Raw genomic sequence first — 20,027 nt, 5'->3', positions numbered from 1 at the left:
TCCTCATTGTCTACCAATCCACGTTGGGATAACATGAGGCTGGGCTGTGTGTAATCACCCTGTACGGTTCCTTACTCCATATCCTCATGCTCTGCCTGCAATGCATCATCTTTCATTGTGAGCAGAGAACTTTTCAGAATGCAGAGAATCGGGATGGTGAAGCTAATTATGGCATCATCACCACTCACATCCTGGTGCAGTCCTCAAAGTTTTTGTAGGATGGTACATATGTCTGTCATCCATGTCCACTCCTGAGGTGTTATGTGTGGAGTCTGAACTGAATAACCACGGCCTTGTTGATGCTGGTAGTCAACAACTGCCCTCTTCTGCTCACAAATCCTATCCAACATATGCAGTGTAGAGTTCCAATGCGTGGGGACATCACACACAAGTTGGTGAGTCGGAAGCTGCAAACGCTGCTGAAGCAAGGCAAGGGCGGCTAAAACTGTAGCTGACTTTCTAAAATGGGCACACAGGCGGCGTACTTTCAAAAGCAGATCTGGCAGCTCAGGGTAGCTTTTGAGAAACCGTTGAATAACGAGGTTAAGCACACGGGCCAAGCATGGTATGTGCTTGAGCTCACCTTGACTCAGAGCCACCACTAGGATCCGGCCATTGTCACACACGACCATGATTAGCTGTAGGTTCAGCGGTGTCAGCCACAAATGTGACTGCTCTTTCAGAGCTGTCCACAACACTTCAACATTGTGCAGTTTGTCACCTAAGTAGATTAGCTTCAGCACAACCTGTTGCCACTTGGCTAAGGCAGTGCTGCAGTGCTTCCAGCTTGTGACTGATGTGCTCATTTCAGAGATGAAGACTGAAGAGGAAGAGGTGCAGGAGCTGTACACTGTGGGGGCAATCCTGATTGACGTGGGGCCCGCAATCCTCCGCATCGGGAGGATGTGTTCCATCCCAAGGTCAGACTGGGTCCTGGCTTCCACTATGTTAACCCAGTATACCGTCAATGAGATGTACCCTCCCTGCCCACAAGCACTTGTCCACGTGTCCGTGGTTAGGTGGACTTTCCCAGCAACAGAATTGTTGAGGGCATGGGTAATGTTGTGGGGCACATGCTGGTGTAATGCCAGCATGGCACACCAGGAGAAATAGCGTGGCTGGGGACTGAGTACCTTTGGACGGCCGCTGACATCAGGTTGTGGAAAGATTTCATCTCCATGAGCCTTAAAGGCAACATTTCGGGCGCAAGCAGATGAGAAATTTGTAAATTTAGTACTGTGGCCTGTGGGGTGTTGGCTGCTTATTTCTGCTTGTATTCCAATTACTGAGGTATGGACAACTGAAGGCTGCACTGGGACAAGGACGTGGACGTGCTTGATGATGGTGCTATTTGACTGTGAGCAATGACAGGTGCAGGGCACAAGGCATCTTCGCTTCACTGTGGATGGAAGATTGGCTTGCACACACATTAGTGGAAGAAGCAGTGGTGTCACCCGCAGGCACTGTTCCTGCAGCCTGGGGATCGCCCCACAAAGTCGAGTGCTTTGCTGCCATGTGCCTGATCATGTTGGTTGTGGTTATGCTGGTAGTTTAGCTACTAAAGACAGACAAAATCAAGAAAAACAGCAAAAAAATGGCCTTATATCCCAATGATATTACAGATAAAGCTTAACCTTTTATTGATCACTTTAAAACCATGAAATAGACACAATCAACATACAGACAACTGTGCTGACTAATTAACTCTCACACTTTAGCCTGATTGAAACTGCCTGTCAGCCGAGGTTGGCACCCTACAAATAACACGAGATTGGTGCCCCTGAATCTCCTATGTATACCCTGACCTGGTGTGTCAGATAAACCACAATTTAAACACAAGAGGAAAATGGAGAAAAACATGGATTGCCGATGGAGAAGTGATGAATGGCAATAATAGAATAGTGTGAAAGGGTGAATGACATAATAACAAAGTGTAAAAGGTGCATAGCAAACATGTGGTACTTCACTAAATGAAATGTCCAAATTTGTAGCCCACAGATAGATAAGTGGTCTGATAGAGGACCACACTGTTCAATATGTGGCCTGTATTTTTTACCCCAAAATACTGTATAGAACGAGGGTAACAGACAGCAAAGACAGTGGAATGGAGGCCTGAAATGCACAAATTTGTAGACCATATCTGACAGAGAAACCACAATGTCCAATATGCGGCCGGTATTTTTGTATTTTTTACCCGAAAATAATGATAGAACGAGGGTAACAGACAGCAAATAGAGTGGAATGGAGGCCCGAAATGCATAAATTTGTAGCCCACAGATAGATCAGGGCTCTGACAGAGAACCACAATGTCCAGTATGTGGCCTGTTTTTTTTTTTAACCAAAATACTGTATAGAACGAGGGTAACAGACAGCAAGTACAGTGGAATGGAGGCCTGAAATGCAAAAATTTGTAGCCCACAGATAGATCAGGCGTCTGACACAGAAAGCACAATGTCCAATATGTGAACAAGCAAAAAAAGGGGGGCTCTGGATTGCTTTGGATTAAAATAATCAGGATTAAGATGCTAAAAAAATTCTTCCTAGCCACTGGCACCTTCGGCTAGGTATATATGTAATAGGCAGAAGAAGCAGCAGACTCCCCTGCCTACCAAGCACTGCAATCTATATATTCCGTAATTAGCTCTTAGAAGGACTTTTGGATTAGCTGGATTTGTGTATTCTATGATGGTAGACCCACACTAACTAACAAATCCACAAATCTGACATTATCTCTGCAGCAGCTTTCCCTACACTGTCTGAATCAAGAGCTGAATGCGGCGAGCAGGGCGTCGCCCAGTCTCTTAGGCTACGTTCACATTAGCGTTGCGCGCCGCTGCGTCGGCGACGCAACGCACGACGCACAAAAAACGCGCGCAAACACACGCAAAAACGCTGCGTTTTGCGACACGTGCGTCGTTTTTTGACGAAAATCGGACGCACGAAAAATGCAACTTGTTGCATTTTCTTGCGTCCGACGCTAGCGTCGGAAACGACGCACGTGTCGGAAAACGCAACAAAAAAAACGCATGCGTCCCCCATGTTAAACATAGGGGCGCGTCGCCGCTGCGTCGCCGCTGCGTCGCCGACGCAACAGCGACGCACATTAGCGGAACACTAATGTGAACGTAGCCTTATAGACTTGATGACGCTGTGCAGCCAGCCAATCACTGTAATACCACAGCAAAGATGGCTGCGGCATTGCAGTGCATGGCACACAATCCCTGTATGTTGACTGGCTCTGTAAAGAGCGCTAATCATGCAGGGCAGAGACCCGAGCTACCGCCAAGCAAGCCCGGAAATGCTCGGTGCTCGCTGAGTACCGCGAGTACAGCAATGCTCGGGCGAGTAACGAGCATTACTGAGTATGCTCACTCATCACTACTTATCAGTCCAAATATAGTCCTGAACCATGCTCAATCTCTGCCACCCAGCCTGACTGACTGACAATTTGATGCTATAATATATACAGTATATAATGTATAGTAATCCATGTAATTTTCGGAGCAATCTCCAAAATGGTATCTTTAGCTAATATCTCAGATTCACAGAATCTTCCTATAAATTTTGAGGAATTACAAATTGCTGCCATGAGTTATTTCTTTATATATGACAACTACTGACTTATTTTATTTTTACTTACCATACTTTTTTTTAATTAAAAGGGTTACCGCTTATTGACTGCAGCCTTAATATATTTTTCTGAGCCAAAGGGTAGGGTTACACATAAATTCTCCGATCCAATAGAATCTTGTCAATTATGAAATATCTATCTATATCTTCTCCATTCTGTCAGTCCATGCAAGTCGGACTACACTAAGATGCCATTTGAGAGCAATTTGATATTTTCATTGTACTCATTGACTTGCTTAGCCGAGTGCGATCCGAATATCAGATCAAACTTGCACATGCCGCAATTTATTTGGCTTGGCCGGATCTGTCAGAATAAAAAAAATTGATAATGTGCAAGGTCCCATCGAATAACATGGGGGAGAGTGCCATATGTCAAAAAGACGATTAGTGCTTGTCCAAATATTACAGTCATCTGTGTAAGCCCTAACAGTGTTTCTTCTGTTGTCTGCTAGGACAACAATGTGAAGGCTGCAGCTGATCAGCAGTCACCGATTGGCTGCAGCTGATCAGCAGTCACCAATTGGCTGCAGCAGTCACATGACATTGTTTATGTTAGGAGACTGGTAGGGCTGAGAGCAGAACATCTGTAATGGTGCAGTAACTGTAGAATATTTATACTTTATGCAGCATCCTGGGGTCATTGATAAGGGGATCTCCAATAGTGGACAACCCTTAAAATTCTCTGTGCTATGGTCTATATATACTTTGAAAAAAAAGAAATTTAAAGTCAAACATTTCATAATATGGAAATAAAGCACTTTATAAATATAATAACAATAAGTAACTTGAAGCAATCTTTACTTGCACCTGTCTATATTCTAAGTTTTACATCTAATACCTAATGATGACATAAAACAAAACTCAAATAAAAAATCGTTATTGCTTTAAAGTGAAAAAAATAAACATATTTTTCCATGGCAACTGCAAAAACCATGAGTTGGAATATAAATGCATTATTCATAGAGTTGTGCCTTTGCAGACAGATGGATTACATCATGGATAAATAAATACGGCATATATCCAGGAAATTCTGTTCCTGAAAAGTTCATGGTGATTTGTATATAACCTCTCATTGACCTGACCCAAAAGATATGCCTCTTCATTGGTTCTGTTTTCTGTTACTATGCTGACTGCTTTTTAATAATTTCAAATGAACTGTATCAGCAGCTGTGTGTATCCACTATGACACAATTACACAACAAACTCCATTTACATGCGATTATTACACCATCTTCAGTTTAATTATCCTCAATCATGCAATAGCATTGGCTAAAAATCATAGAAATGCACAACATTAAAGCAGATATGTCACTAGATGTCATAATTAAAACCATGTACATGATTAAAATGATCAATTAAACAAATAAGGAGAGTGTACTTACTTTGAAAATCCACCTAACTGGTGAGGTGGATACAGTTAGCCTCTGGTCCAGGTGGGTGAAGCTTCTTAGAGAACTCATGGAATCATGAGGACTTTGACTATCTCGAATCTCAGAAGTATGACTGATGAAGTGGAACCCAGTAGGAATAAATACAAGTTAAAATACAATAGGTACAGATGATGGAGCAAACCAAATTTGAGACTCAAGAGTCTCAATCCTAAAACACAGGTGTGTGTCTTAGTAGGCTTTTTAATAGTAATAGGGAGAAGACGTCACTGCAGAATCCAACGTGGGACACAACAGAGGGCAGCAGAATAAGGTGATGTAAATAAAGCCTGGGATACCTGAGATAAGTATGTGACGTGCTGTATTATAATTAGCAATTTATTTATGAGTCAAGGTAAAGGATAAGATCTCATGTTTATTATGAGTGTATGTATTTTCTCCTCCCACTCAACCTTAGAACCTTTGACTTACAGCCAGAAGTGTAGCTAGGTGTTTGGTTCAGGGGGGCGGTGAAACTTCTGAATGGGCTCCTAACCAGGTAACCTTGATTACAACTTGGTGACGCACCTTAATAGTGGAAGTAGGAGAACCTCAGCAGATGACCGCTCTGTTGCTGAAAATAATATCTATACAAAGACCAACATGGATATTGCCGCCATCTGGTCAGAAGTAGATACCAGTCCTACGGAACATATAAGATTACACTACAGTTATGTATAGTAAGGTTAAGTTGACATTCTTGCTGATGAAATCGTTCACTTTTCACGTCTTTTCCATCTGGCCCAGACTGACATGACAGCTTCTCCAGCCAGGACTCAGCTGCAGTGATTACAACAAAGACATATTTCACTTCTCATATTTCCAGCCCTGTCACCATTTATTCCCAACCTGCACAAACTGCTTATCCTGCTAATACCCCAATATTGAGCAACTGCTGCCGTATGTGTCCCAATTACTGCACCTGCTCTGTGAAATAGTGTGCCTCTGGCTGGTAAAACAAACCTCTAGAACATAGTAAAGTCATGTGCAAGAGCCCTAGAAAACATTGTCCACATTTTGCCCCTTGAAACCTAAAAAGTAATAATGCCCTGTGTGCCCCTTTGACAGAAAAGTAACCCGAATTCCCCTATTACAATAAGTGCCCACTTTACATTTAAATAAAGAATTTACAAAGAAAAATAATGTTGTGCCGGTCTATCAAGGTCACCCTCCAGGCGGTCAAGGCATCTATGGACATCCTGGAAAAGTGTGTTCACCTGAGTGAACCCACTATCCAGTCGTTCTACAACCGTCTTCATCCCAGCCTTGAAGACCAAGCTTAAGTGAATAAACTCAGGCATGACTGACCTCTCACAGGCCCTCTGCCGCTGGTGAGCAGACCCAAGTAAACTAGTGGCAGAGGGCTGGGAGAGGGGAAAACCAGATCGACCAGCTTCCTGCTCCCCAGCCTGTGAAGCCTGCCTGGTTGCTCCATCGCTGTTGGATGAATGGGATTGGGCCTGTTCGTTGGCTGGTCGATGAGGGGCCAACCAACAGAGGACGATCCAGGTTGTGTGGTGCTGCAACAGGTTCTGTGTGGAAAATAAATAAAAAACATTAGTAAAAAAATTAAAAGTTTAAATAATAGTGAGACAACACAAACGTTACTCACATTCACTGAGAAAGCGCAGGCCTCAGAAAAGAAAGCCGATGATGGTACTTATATTTTCTGACTTTTTCGAACCCGAATCTCCTCTCTCATGTCCTTATTGAAGCGATCCTTCATTGAAAGCCAACAAACTTTTACTCTCTTCACTGTGAAGGGGGAAGAAAAACAAATAATTGTAAAATGACACCAACATTTACAGCAAAACCGATGCATAAGACCATATTGCTATACTTGCGAAAATCCTTTCTGACTTGTGGCCTTGCATGGTCCCAATCATCCAACAGTGATCTGGCCATTTCTTCCTAGAGTCATCAGCTCAAGGCTGAGTCGGAATGATTCTGATCACGGGGGTCCCAAAACGCTACTCGCTCATGCACAGCTTGAATAAGGATGTCATTATCGATATCACGTTGCCCTTCGTCACGTTGTGGAACCTATAGATGAAATACAAAAAAAGAATTTGAAATTAAAAAGAAATTCAATTACAACTCTGATAAAGGTTACTTACACCCCGTCTTTCCTCCTCAGCAAATTGAGGCCGACGACCCTGGGAAGAATCCTTTCCACTCGATTGCTCCTGCTCTTCTGCACTCGAAGGGACCTGTAAAGAAAATACATGATTTAACACATGTATAGTATTGACAGTCAATACATACCAATCAGTAAATCAAATGTGATTACATAATCAGTGTCATGTCCACTTTTGGAAGCTTCAGTGGAGGACATGTTGGAAGAGCAAGCAGCAGTCAAGTGAAACACTAGGGAAAAGAACAGATAAGAAAAATTTAACTTGTTAAGAGCAAATTGTCTTTTCAGAGAGGAAGAGGACTAGAAATCTAGTGCCACCTATTGGAAGCAGCAATCCTAACAGTCAATGTCGACCCTTTAACGAACCTTGTCACATGACTTAGGATAAAAGCCAAACCAGACCCTCAATGTTGCAGATACTTGTTAAGAGCCAAACACAATGTAGCCCCCCCTCCAAATAACAATGGACACCAATACTTACATTACAGGCAGTAGTCCAACAGCACAGCAGTCAGGCAGCACCAGGACAGCAGCACCAGGATGGCAGCAACAGGATGGCAGCAACAGTATGGCAGCAACTGGACCAGAGCAGCAAACAGTCTACAGGGAACAGAAAAAAAATAGTACATAGTACAGACTGCAAAGACAAACAGACATTTTCAAAGCTTCTATACTAACATCCAGCAGCACCAAGACGGCAGCACCAGGAAGACAGCAGCAGCAGAACCAGGAATGAAGCAGCACCAGAAAGGCAGTAGCACCAGGACGACAGCAGAACCAGGATGGCAGCAGCACCAGGACGGCAGCAGCACCAGAAAGGCAGCAGCACCAGGAAGGAAGCAGCACCAGGATGGCAGCAGCACCAGGAAGGCAGCGGCACCAGGATGGCAGCAGCAACAGGAAGGCAGCAGCACCAGGAAGGCAGCAGCATCAGGATGGCAGCAATAGGACAGCAGCAACAGGATGGCAGCAACAGGACTGGAGCATCAAACAGTCTACAAGAAGCAGAAAAAGATTAGTACAGCGTACAGACTGCAAATACAAACAGACATTTTCAAACCTTCTATACTTACATCCAGCAGCACCAGGATGGAAGCACCAGGAAGACAGCAGCAACAGGAAGATGGCAGCACCAGGAAGATGGCAGCACCAGGAAGATGACAGCACTAGGAAGACGGCAGCACCAGGAAGGCGGCAGCACCTGAACAGCAGCAGCACTAGGACAGCAGCAGCACCAGGACTCCAGCAGCACCAGGACACCAGCAGCAACAGGAAGGTGGCAGCACCAGGATGGCAGCAGCACCAGCAGGGCAGCAACAGGACAGCAGCATCAGGAATGGGGCAGCAAACAGTCTACAAGGAGCAGAAAAAAATGATACAGAGTACAGACTGCAAAGAAAAACAGACATTTTCAAAGCTTCTATACTTACATCCAGAGGCTTGTCCAGAGTCTTGTGCTTCCATCCAGAGTCTTGAGAGAAATGGACTATCTGTCTCCAGTACCCCTTTTATACATCAGGGATTTTGCAGGTGGTAACATAATTTCCTGGACATGATTAGTGTGAAAAATCACATGCATATCAAACACGTGCATATGCATGTCCTTGTGTACCAATGCGTTCCCATAGACAGTAATGCGTTTTTTTGTATGCACTCATCTGCAGGCGGACGATTGAGCAATATTTTACGCCTCAAAAAATGCAACATGTTGCGTTCGCTGGACGCCGCCGCAGACCGCGATTCAACGCATGCGCATGCAAGAGCATGTCCCTGTGTACACCATGTTAAAGATAGGTACGCATGACGCATGCGGATGTATGCAGATCATACGCTGCGCACAGAAACGCTAATGTGAACCCGGCCTAACTACATAAAATGTAGCTGCAAACAGTACCAGTGTCAAGAGCCTCTCTGCGCTGTTATAGTGTGAAAATGGCGCTAAAACAAGATGTCCGCTTTTTATATGGAGAGGGACATGTGATTTTAGCAGCCAATGACACAAATCATTGTGTCAGGACATTGTGGATGTTTCCTGTGCTCTGATTGGCTAGCCACAATGTGCACACATAAAGCTAGAAGAAAAAAAAATTACAGTTTACAAGCACTCCGCTCCTCTGAGCTCTGCAAACCCCCTCCCCTCATCAAACACGTGCCAAACGCTCATCATACACCAACATTATCTTAGCCAAAGTGCTGAAAATTCTTTAGTGGCAACGCAAATTTTATCCTGCACTGTTTACAGAATGTTACAGTTTTTTCCGATTTTATAAAATTTTGCTCGTGTTTCTAATCACGAATCTGAATGTGCCATATTTGTGCCGAATTTATGTTTGGCGATCATTTTTCAAACAAATTTGCTCATCACTAATTATCTGCACCTCCATTGATACCCTTAATCCTTAAAGGGCTATACACTTTGTCAGCATATTCTCCATAGGTGGTATCTATTACCTCTATTTTCTATCGCTCTGTGATAGAGACCATTTTTTTTGTATATTTCTTGTCGTCTACATTTCCTTTGATATTACCTAAATATTTTTTTAAAGAGTATTCAGTAACATTTTTCAATTTAGTGCATATATTGCTGTGATCCATTTCTTATAAATTATATACTGTTGAGCAAAACTAGATTTATTCTGTGAATCATTTTATGGCCAATATAAACGAAAATTGTAATATCTACGCTCATGAATATTCGTTCAACCATCAACAAACTACAGGATTGCCAATATTCTTTCCTTTTTTTAACAACTTTTCCAAAAAATGAATCATGAAGATTATTAATGACTTTCATCACTTTACAGTCTACAGTAAATTATACTAATTATATTTACAAACACCTTCTCCAACTTTAAAACAAATCATGGACACAATGAATTTTTATTATGAATATGGCAATGTGTTTACATCATCCATCTGCATCATTACTGTCAATGGGCTCATCAGCGAATAAGCCTGAATCCTGTATTGCAGGGGGTTCGGACATAAGCCACTAAACGTAAGGCACTTGGTGTGTCTTGATGTGGCCATACATATATGCTAGCCACCTTAGGGAGAGACCCAAGTTGGTAGCAAACATTTAAGTGTACGTTCCGACGTGTTTGGTTTCCATCTATCTCTGTCCATCTCTGGCTCTGAAGAAAGAGCTGTCAATCAATGAAGAGGGTGGGGGACTGGAGATAGAGAGAAAACAAGTAGGTGAGAAGATAAACTTAAATGTTTAGCCAAGCCATAATGCAGCAACCACCTGTACTTGGTTTGAACAGTAATTCTGTGCTGACAGTATACCTTTAAACATAGCCTCCTCTCACTTAAGCTGATTGACAGTTTCTCAGTGTCCTTCTCCTGCTGCCACTGCAATCTCACACTACTCATTACAAGCTGCAGCTGTAAGCAGTAGCGTAGCTCCCAGGGGAGCGAAGGGGGCGGTCGCCCATGCTCTGTGGGAGCCTGCCCCGAGCTACGGTACTGTAACTGTATTGGCATGCACAGCACTCATACAGTTACACTCTGTGGCAGAGCAGGGAGACAAGATCTCCCCGCACTGGCTGTTATATGGCCCTAGAGCAGGCCATTGCAAGTTCAACCGCTTGCCATCGCAAGTTCAGCTGTATCGATTAGATGCCGATACAGCTGACTTCATTAATGAGAGTAGCAGTGTTAGACTCCCATCATCCCCCTCTCAACATCTGACTTCACTGACACAGACACTGACAGGGGTCAAGATGACGTCACTACTCGGCACCTGCAGTCCGGAGATGTGCAGGCACTCAGAGCAGCGGAGGAACTAGGGGGAAAGGTGAGTATTGTATTCATTGTTTTTATGGGAGGCATTATGCCACAGAGTCTGCCTATGGGGGTGCACTATACTATAGAGTCTGCCTATGTGTGTGTTGGGGGTGCATTATATTACAGTGTCTGCCTATGGGGAGATGCTTTATACTATAAAGTCTGCCTATATGGGGGGTGAATTATTCTATAGAGTCTGTCTGAGTGTGGGATGGTGCATTATGCTATAGAGCCTGTCTATGGGGGGTGCATTATACTTTAGAGTCTGCCTATGTGGGGTGCATTATACTATAGAGTCTACCTCTGGGGGGTGCATATACTATAGATTCTGTCTGTGTGTATGTGTGGAGTGCATTATACCATAGAGTCTTGAAAAGTTTAACGAGACGAACGGCACGAGGACTCAACAATGCAGTATTGGGAGCGCTAAATCAAATACACCTCTTTAGACCCACAGCGTGCGGTATCCATCCAGAGTCCAGCTCACTTTCCCCGCACCCTCGTCGTCTCCGCTTGTCTTTTATGCAAAGTCTGTACATGGATTAAAGACAGATTAAAGATATTCACTTCGCAACCTGGGTGAGAGCCGCATTCTTCTACTTTCTTGTGCAAAGTTATACCATAGAGTCTGCCTATGGTGGGTGCATTATACTATAGTAGAAGGCTAGCAATCGACTTCTGTGGAGGTGACGGTGCTAGTGAAAGGAGCCAGTAGTCCCATCGAAGTAAAGGCAAAGAACAATACGCACAGTTTATGTTAGCGTAAATAAATCATGTCCATTACATTAATGGCATTAAACAATCCAAGACTAACATCCTTTGGGAAGGATAGGAAAGGGGGAGGGATAGAGAGGAGGGAGGGGTAGGAAGGGTAGGGCAAGGGGGTAAGGCTGAGGGGGAAAGTCAAGGAGGGAGATCGGGGGGAACAATAAACATAACATTTCAAGTACACGTGAGGACATCACTCTAAAGTAGACTGACTGATATCATGGGGCACAACATTATTTTTCTGCTATAGAACAGGGCATGATGGAAAACCTTAGTCCTGATCTCCAACTCTATGTGATGAAGGCCTGTCAGGCTGCTTAAACCAAGGCAATGCAGTGGTCCCGATATCAGCAGCAGGCACAAACTTCATGCCCTACAGGACAACAAGCTCCAGTACAGCATCAGTGGTAGAATCCGCCATCACCTTTCCCAAAATCTAAAGGATATGGATACCAGTCATCTCACCAAATGACCTATCCACCACCACCACAACCACCGCTGGACATTAGGACTGTTCTAACAGTACCCAGCTACAGCATGCAGCAATAGGAAGCAAAAGGCCGAGGAAGTAGCAAAACAAAGTCCAGGAAACGAAAAACTGCTAAAAACTTTGATCCACCCCTCCACCCTCACCTCCGAATGTGTCTTTTTTTTCAAGTCTGTCCACACCTTCCCTTTCTTATTTCCAATCCAATGTGTCAATCCCTTCCAACTTGTTTTCCACTCGTAATGTGTCCTCTTGCCCCAATGTGTCCTCTGCCAATTTTTCTGACCCAATCCTCCAAATTACTGCCACTTCCACTTCCCCTATAACAACTTCCCCAACCACTCCAAGCCTACCATCACAGCCCGACACCCAGGTCCACCATGTAAGTCCCTCACGCAGACCCCGAAAGTAAATCACATTTTCCTTTTTCATTTAAAATTTCAATTTTTTTTTTATTTTTGCTAGTTAAAATTATTTTAATCACAATAACTGTCTCACTGTGTTTTCTTTCGCTCTTTATCTAAACATGTATTGCTGAGTGTATTGTTGAGTGAAGTATTAACGGGTGTTACAGTTAAGGTGTTTATTATTAAAGTTACAGTCAATGTGTTAATATTACAGTCAGAAAAAAGTACAGATACATAACATGACATTTGACTTATTTTCAGCTTAAACCATTTTATCTTGCCATGCCACACATCCAATATCAGAGACAAAGTAGGCAGCAAATGTAATCCCTCATTTTGGCAACTTCCACTGTAGTCCTCAGAGGGTGAGCATGGTAATCCGACAATGTGGTATTAACAGGTTCCTCACGTTCTAAGTGGGGTTGCGCTTTTGACAGGTTGTAATTATGCAGAACAACACACGCTTTCACAACCTCATCAAATGTTTATATTGTTTGCTGCTAGCAAACCAAAGCACACTCCACAGTTCTTCGTGCACTTGTCAGTCTGTAGTTGAAAATCCTTTTTGTGTGAATCAAGTCCCGACTAGAGTATGGTTTGATGAGGTTGGCACACATTTGAAGCGCCTCATCTCCAAGAACAACAAACGGCATGGGCCATCCTTCAGTGTTCGGAAGAGGTTGTGGTGGTGGAAAATTAAAATTATCACAATACAAACGTTGTCCATGTCAGAGTTTTTGAAAGTCTGTGAGTCATTTCCTCATCCAAATGAGTCAACATCAACGGTGACAAATCGACACTCAGCATCTGCAATCATCATGAGAACAATGGAAAAGTATTTTTAATAATTGAAGTACTTGGATCCACTTCCAGCAGGACTAAGAATCCGAATGTGTTTGCCGTCCAAGGCCCCCACACATTTTGGAAAATTACAAATTTCCTTGAATTTTTCAGCATTTTTCAGCCACAGTTCAGTTGTGGGTTGGGAGAGGAATTCTGCACAATGCACTGCAGGTGTCTTCAACAATCCCAGAAAGGGTGGACAGTTCAATCCGAAATTGAAAATGTAGAGATCTTAAGGTCTCTCCGGTAGCAAGGAATCTGTGGAAAAGAAAATGGGGGAAAAAATAAGTACACGGCTTTTATAACAAGAATATTAATGACAGGTGTTTCTTTTTCAAAATTACGTCCCTTAGGGTCACAAACAGACATTCCTCAGCAGGAATTGCTCTACGTAGACTGTGTGTCCTGCCTGGTGATCGATCCTCTGAAACGTAGCAGCAATTCTTGGAAGCTCTGTTCTGACATTCTTGTGTACTCGAAAAGCTTTTGCGGGTTTTCACGAAGCTCGGTGTACAATGAGTGGTACACTCGGACTTCAACAATAGGGTGTTGCCAATAGTGACGACGACGTCTTCTCCATCTTTCTCTTTTCCTTTCTTCCTCACAAGCCACAGCAAAAGTAAAAGCCAATTTCAATGATAAATCCAGATTCAGATTGAAGCTCTCCATGCTAAAGATCCATCTTGCAGCAGGATACAGCATCAAAAGAAGAGGATTTCATCTGTGCAGGGTCTACATATAGAAATCTCATAAGTCATGCCCATTGGGAAATACTGTACGCATGCGCATAAACAACGCAAACACATGCAAAAACTCATGCACATGCAGCGCTTTTTTGCCGTCATGCGTAAGATCATGCTGATAAAAAAACACTGCATGAACATGCATTTGCGGGCGTTTTGGCATGCATTTGCGGATGCAGATGATACGCTGTGCACAGAAACGCTAATGTGAGCCTAGCCTATGCAGAGTGGTTGTTTATTAGCCAGATAGATTAGATAACTAGTGTCCTGTGTGGCTGTGAAATCCACCATCCAGAAGATTTTTGTTTGTGCCCTTACTGAGGTTAACAGATAAAGACAACAGGGCACATTTCATACAATTGTGTTATGCACTGCTTCTATTGTCCTCCATGCACGAGTAGACCATTCTAAATCTTGTTTTTTCACTTGCTAAATGTGAAACAGCATGCCATATTCCAATTTGTGATTTAGTGGTTTGGTGACATTGTTCTGTGATTTAAGCTGTTGTGTATAAAAAACAATATGTTATAGCAGTTGTTACCTTGATTCACCATCCCATACCTCACCTTGTTATTTAGTGGCAGTGAAATTCAATATTCTGCATAGCTTGTGTACATTAAAACAAATAATATTTTTTTCTGTTAAACTTCATACAATATTTTTTTTCTGGTAAAAGTGATACAACCCGCTTTTCCCACATTGTAATTTTTTTTGGCAGTGAAATTGTTGTGTGTGCAGAAATGTTCCTAAAAAAAATTGGGGTTTTCACAAACATGATACAGCAGGATAAAACCGATTTTGAAATTGTTTGGAGCATATCTTATAGGTTATACAGGCCTCACCCACTGTAAAAAAATTATTCAGTTAGTAATGTTGTACGGCAGGGGACATCTCACTTTGAAATTGTTTGTAGTATTGTAGTATGTAGTCAAGGTTACACAGGCCTCATCCACAGGCCAAAAAAATATTTCTTCTGTTACTAACATCATAAAATACAGTAGATATCACTTTGAAATTGTTTGGAGCATCCAGTCTAGTTTATACAGGCATCATCCACAGGCCAAAACATATTTCTTTTGTTACTAATGTTATACAGTATGGTAGATCAAACTTTGAAATTGTTTGGAGCATCTAGTCTATTTTATAAAGTCCTCATCCACAGACCAAAAAAAAATCTTCTATTGCTAATGTCATACATCTCACTTCAATATTGTTTGCAGCATCTAATCAATGTTATACAGGCCTCATCCACAGGCCAAAAAATATTTCTTCTGCTACTAACATCATATAGTATGGTACATCTCACTTTGAAATTGTTTGAAGCATTTAGTCTATTTTATATAGTCCTCATCAAGCCCCCCCCAAAAAAAATTCTGTTACTAACGTCATAGAGTAGAGAACATCTCATTTTGAAATTGTTTGTAGCAATGTTATACAGGCCTCAACCACAGGCCCCCCAAAAATTCTTCTGTTACTAACAACATACAGTAGAGGACATCTTACTTTGATTTTTTTTTAGCATCTAGTCTAACTAATATAGGCCTCATCCACAGGCCCAAATATATTTTTTCTGTTCCTAACTTCATACAGTAAGGGACTTCTCACTTTCAAATTGTTTGGAGCATCTAGTTAATGTTACACAGGCCTCATCCACAGGCAAAAATATTTTGTTTCGGTTACGAAAGTCATTCAATAGAGAACATCCCAATTTGAAATTGTTTGTAGCATCTAGTCTATGGCATACAGGCCTCATCCACAGGCCTGTTATGAACAGGTGATTCAGAATCCCAATGGACTTGGTGGTTACGAGCACAGAAAATGACCTGATAGCTGCTAATCACATAGGACGAGCTCTGAGACGTGGGAACTCTGCTGACCGCAATCCCTAATCCTATCACACCACACTAGAGGTAGCCGTGGATTGCTCCTAACGCTCCCTATGCAACTTGGCACAGCCTGAGAAACTAGCTAGCCCTGAAGATAGAAAAATAAGCCTACCTTGCCTCAGAGAAATTCCCCAAAGGAAAAGGCAGCCCCCCACATATAATGACTGTGAGCAAAGATGAAAACACAAACACAGAGATGAAATAGATTTTAGCAAAGTGAGGCCCGACTTACTAAATAGACCGAGGATAGGAAAGATAGCTTTGCGGTCAGCACAAAAACCTACAAACAACCACGCAGAGGGGGCAAAAAGACCCTCCGCACCGACTAACGGTACGGAGGTACTCCCTCTGCGTCTCAGAGCTTCCAGCGAGCAAGAAAACCAATATAGCCAGCTGGACAGAAAATATAGCAATCAAAAGTAACACAAGCAAAACTTAGCTTATGCAGGGCAGACAGGCCACAAGAACGATCCAGGAGAGAGCAAGACCAATACTGGAACATTGACTGGAGGCCAGGAACAAAGAACTAGGTGGAGTTAAATAGAGCAGCACCCAATGACTTAACCTTGTTACCTGAGGAAGGAAACTCAGAAGCCGCAGCCCCACTCACATCCACCAGAGGAAGCTCATAGGCAGAACCAGCCGAAGTACCGCTCATGACCACAGGAGGGATCTTGACCACAGAATTCACAACAGTACCCCCCCCCCCCTTGAGGAGGGGTCACCAAACCCTCACCAGAGCCCCCAGGCTGACCAGGATGATCCAAATGAAAGGCACGAACCAGATTGGCAGCATGAACATCAGAGGCAAAGACCCAGGAATTATCTTCCTGACCATAACCTTTCCACTTAACCAGGTACTGGAGTTTCCATCTCGAAATACGAGAATCCAAAATCTTCTCCACTATATACTCCAACTCCCCGTCAACCAAAACCGGGGCAGGAGGATCAACGGATGGAACCACAGGTGCCACGTATCTCCGCAACAATGACCTATGGAATACATTATGGATGGAAAAAGAAGCTGGAAGGGTCAAACGAAAAGACACAGGATTAAGAACCTCAGAAATCCTATACGGACCAATGAAACGAGGCTTAAACTTAGGAGAGGAAACTTTCATAGGAATATAACGAGATGACAACCAAACCAAATCCCCAACACAAAGTCTGGGACCCACACAGCGCCTGCGGTTAGCGAAACGTTGAGCCTTCTCCTGAGACAATGTCAAATTGTCCACTACATGAGTCCAAATCTGCTGCAACCTATCCACCACAGTATCCACACCAGGACAGTCAGAAGACTCAACCTGCCCTGAAGAGAAACGAGCATGGAAACCAGAATTGCAGAAAAACGGCGAAACCAAAGTAGCCGAGCTGGCCCGATTATTAAGGGCGAACTCAGCCAAAGGCAAAAAGGACACCCAATCATCCTGATCAGCAGAAACAAAACATCTCAGATATGTTTCCAAGGTCTGATTGGTTCGTTCAGTCTGGCCATTTGTCTGAGGATGGAAAGCCGAGGAAAAAGACAAATCAATGCCCATCCTAGCACAAAAGGCTCGCCAAAACCTCGAAACAAACTGGGAACCTCTGTCGGAAACGATGTTCTCCGGAATGCCATGTAAACGAACCACATGCTGGAAGAACAATGGCACCAAATCAGAGGAGAAAGGCAATTTAGACAAGGGTACCAAATGGACCATCTTAGAAAAGCGATCACAAACCACCCAAATGACCGACATTTTTTGAGAGACGGGGAGATCCGAAATAAAATCCATAGAGATATGTGTCCAAGGCCTCTTCGGGACTGGCAAGGGCAAAAGCAACCCACTGGCACGAGAACAGCAGGGCTTAGCCCGAGCACAAATCCCACAGGACTGCACAAACGAACGCACATCCCGTGACAGAGACGGCCACCAAAAGGATCTAGCCAACAAATCTCTGGTACCAAAGATTCCAGGATGACCAGCCAACACCGAACAATGAACCTCAGAGATAACTCTACTCTTCCATTTATCAGGAACAAACAGTTTCTCCGCTGGGCAATGGTCAGGTCTATTAGCCTGAAATTTTTGCAGCACCCGCTGCAAATCAGGGGAGATGGCAGACAAAATTACCCCCTCCTTGAGAATACCCGCCGGCTCAGGCAAACCCGGAGAGTCGGGCACAAAACTCCTAGACAGGGCATCTGCCTTCACATTTTTAGAGCCCGGAAGGTACGAAACCACAAAGTCAAAACGGGAGAAAAACAGCGACCAACGAGCCTGTCTAGGATTCAACCGTTTGGCAGACTCGAGATAAGTCAAGTTCTTGTGATCAGTCAAGACCACCACGCGATGCTTAGCTCCTTCAAGCCAATGACGCCACTCTTCGAATGCCCACTTCATGGCCAGCAACTCTCGATTGCCAACATCATAATTACGCTCAGCAGGCGAAAACTTCCTGGAAAATAAGGCGCATGGTTTCATCACAGAGCCATCAGAACTTCTTTGCGACAAAACAGCCCCTGCTCCAATCTCAGAAGCATCAACCTCGACCTGGAACGGGAGCAAAACATCTGGTTGGCACAACACAGGGGCAGAAGAAAAACGACGCTTCAACTCTTGAAAAGCTTCCACAGCAGCAGAAGACCAATTGACCACATCAGCACCCTTCTTGGTTAAATCAGTCAGCAGTTTAGCAATACTAGAAAAATTATTGATGAAGCGATGATAAAAATTAGCAAAGCCCAGGAACTTTTGCAGACTCTTCAGAGATGTCGGCTGAGTCCAATCATAAATGGCCTGAACTTTAACAGGGTCCATCTCGATAGTAGAAGGGGAAAAATTGAAACCCAAAAATGAAACCTTCTGAACACCAAAGAGACACTTTGACCCCTTCACAAACAAAGAATTTGCACGCAGGACCTGGAACACCATTCTAACCTGCTTCACGTGAGACTCCCAATCATCCGAGAAGACCAAAATATCATCCAAGTATACAATCAGGAATTTATCCAGGTACTCTCGGAAGATGTCATGCATAAAGGACTGAAACACAGATGGAGCATTAGAAAGCCCGAATGGCATAACCAGGTACTCAAAATGGCCCTCGGGCGTATTAAATGCTGTTTTCCATTCATCGCCCTGTTTAATACGCACAAGATTATACGCACCACGAAGATCTATCTTGGTGAACCAACTAGCCCCCTTAATCCGAGCAAACAAATCAGACAGCAGCGGCAAGGGGTACTGAAATTTGACTGTGATTTTATTTAGAAGGCGGTAATCAATACAAGGTCTCAACGAACCATCCTTCTTGGCCACAAAAAAGAACCCTGCTCCCAATGGCGACGACGAGGGGCGAATATGACCCTTCTCCAAGGATTCCTTTACGTAACTCCGCACAGCGGCGTGCTCAGGTACAGACAAATTAAACAGTCGACCTTTAGGAAACTTACTACCAGGAATCAAATCGATAGCACAATCGCAATCCCTATGCGGAGGTAGGGCACTGGACTTGGGCTCATCAAATACATCCCGGTAATCTGACAAGAACTCTGGGACCTCAGAAGGGGTGGATGATGAAATAGACAGAAATGGAACATTATCATGTACCCCCTGACAACCCCAGCTGGACACAGACATTGATTTCCAATCTAATACTGGGTTATGGACTTGTAGCCATGGCAACCCCAACACGACCACATCATGCAGATTCTGCAACACCAAAAAGCGAATATCCTCCTGATGCGCAGGAGCCATGCACATGGTCAGTTGGGTCCAATACTGAGGCTTATTCTTGGCCAAATGCGTAGCATCAATTCCTCTCAATGGAATAGGATGCTGCAAGAGCTCCAAGAAAAACCCACAGCGCCTAGCAAACTCCAAGTCCATCAAATTCAGGGCAGCGCCTGAATCCACAAATGAAA

The sequence above is a fragment of the Ranitomeya imitator genome, chromosome 1 (genome assembly GCF_032444005.1).
Source record: "Ranitomeya imitator isolate aRanImi1 chromosome 1, aRanImi1.pri, whole genome shotgun sequence".
Lineage (NCBI taxonomy): Eukaryota > Metazoa > Chordata > Amphibia > Anura > Dendrobatidae > Ranitomeya > Ranitomeya imitator.
This window is presented reverse-complemented; position numbering follows the sequence as displayed.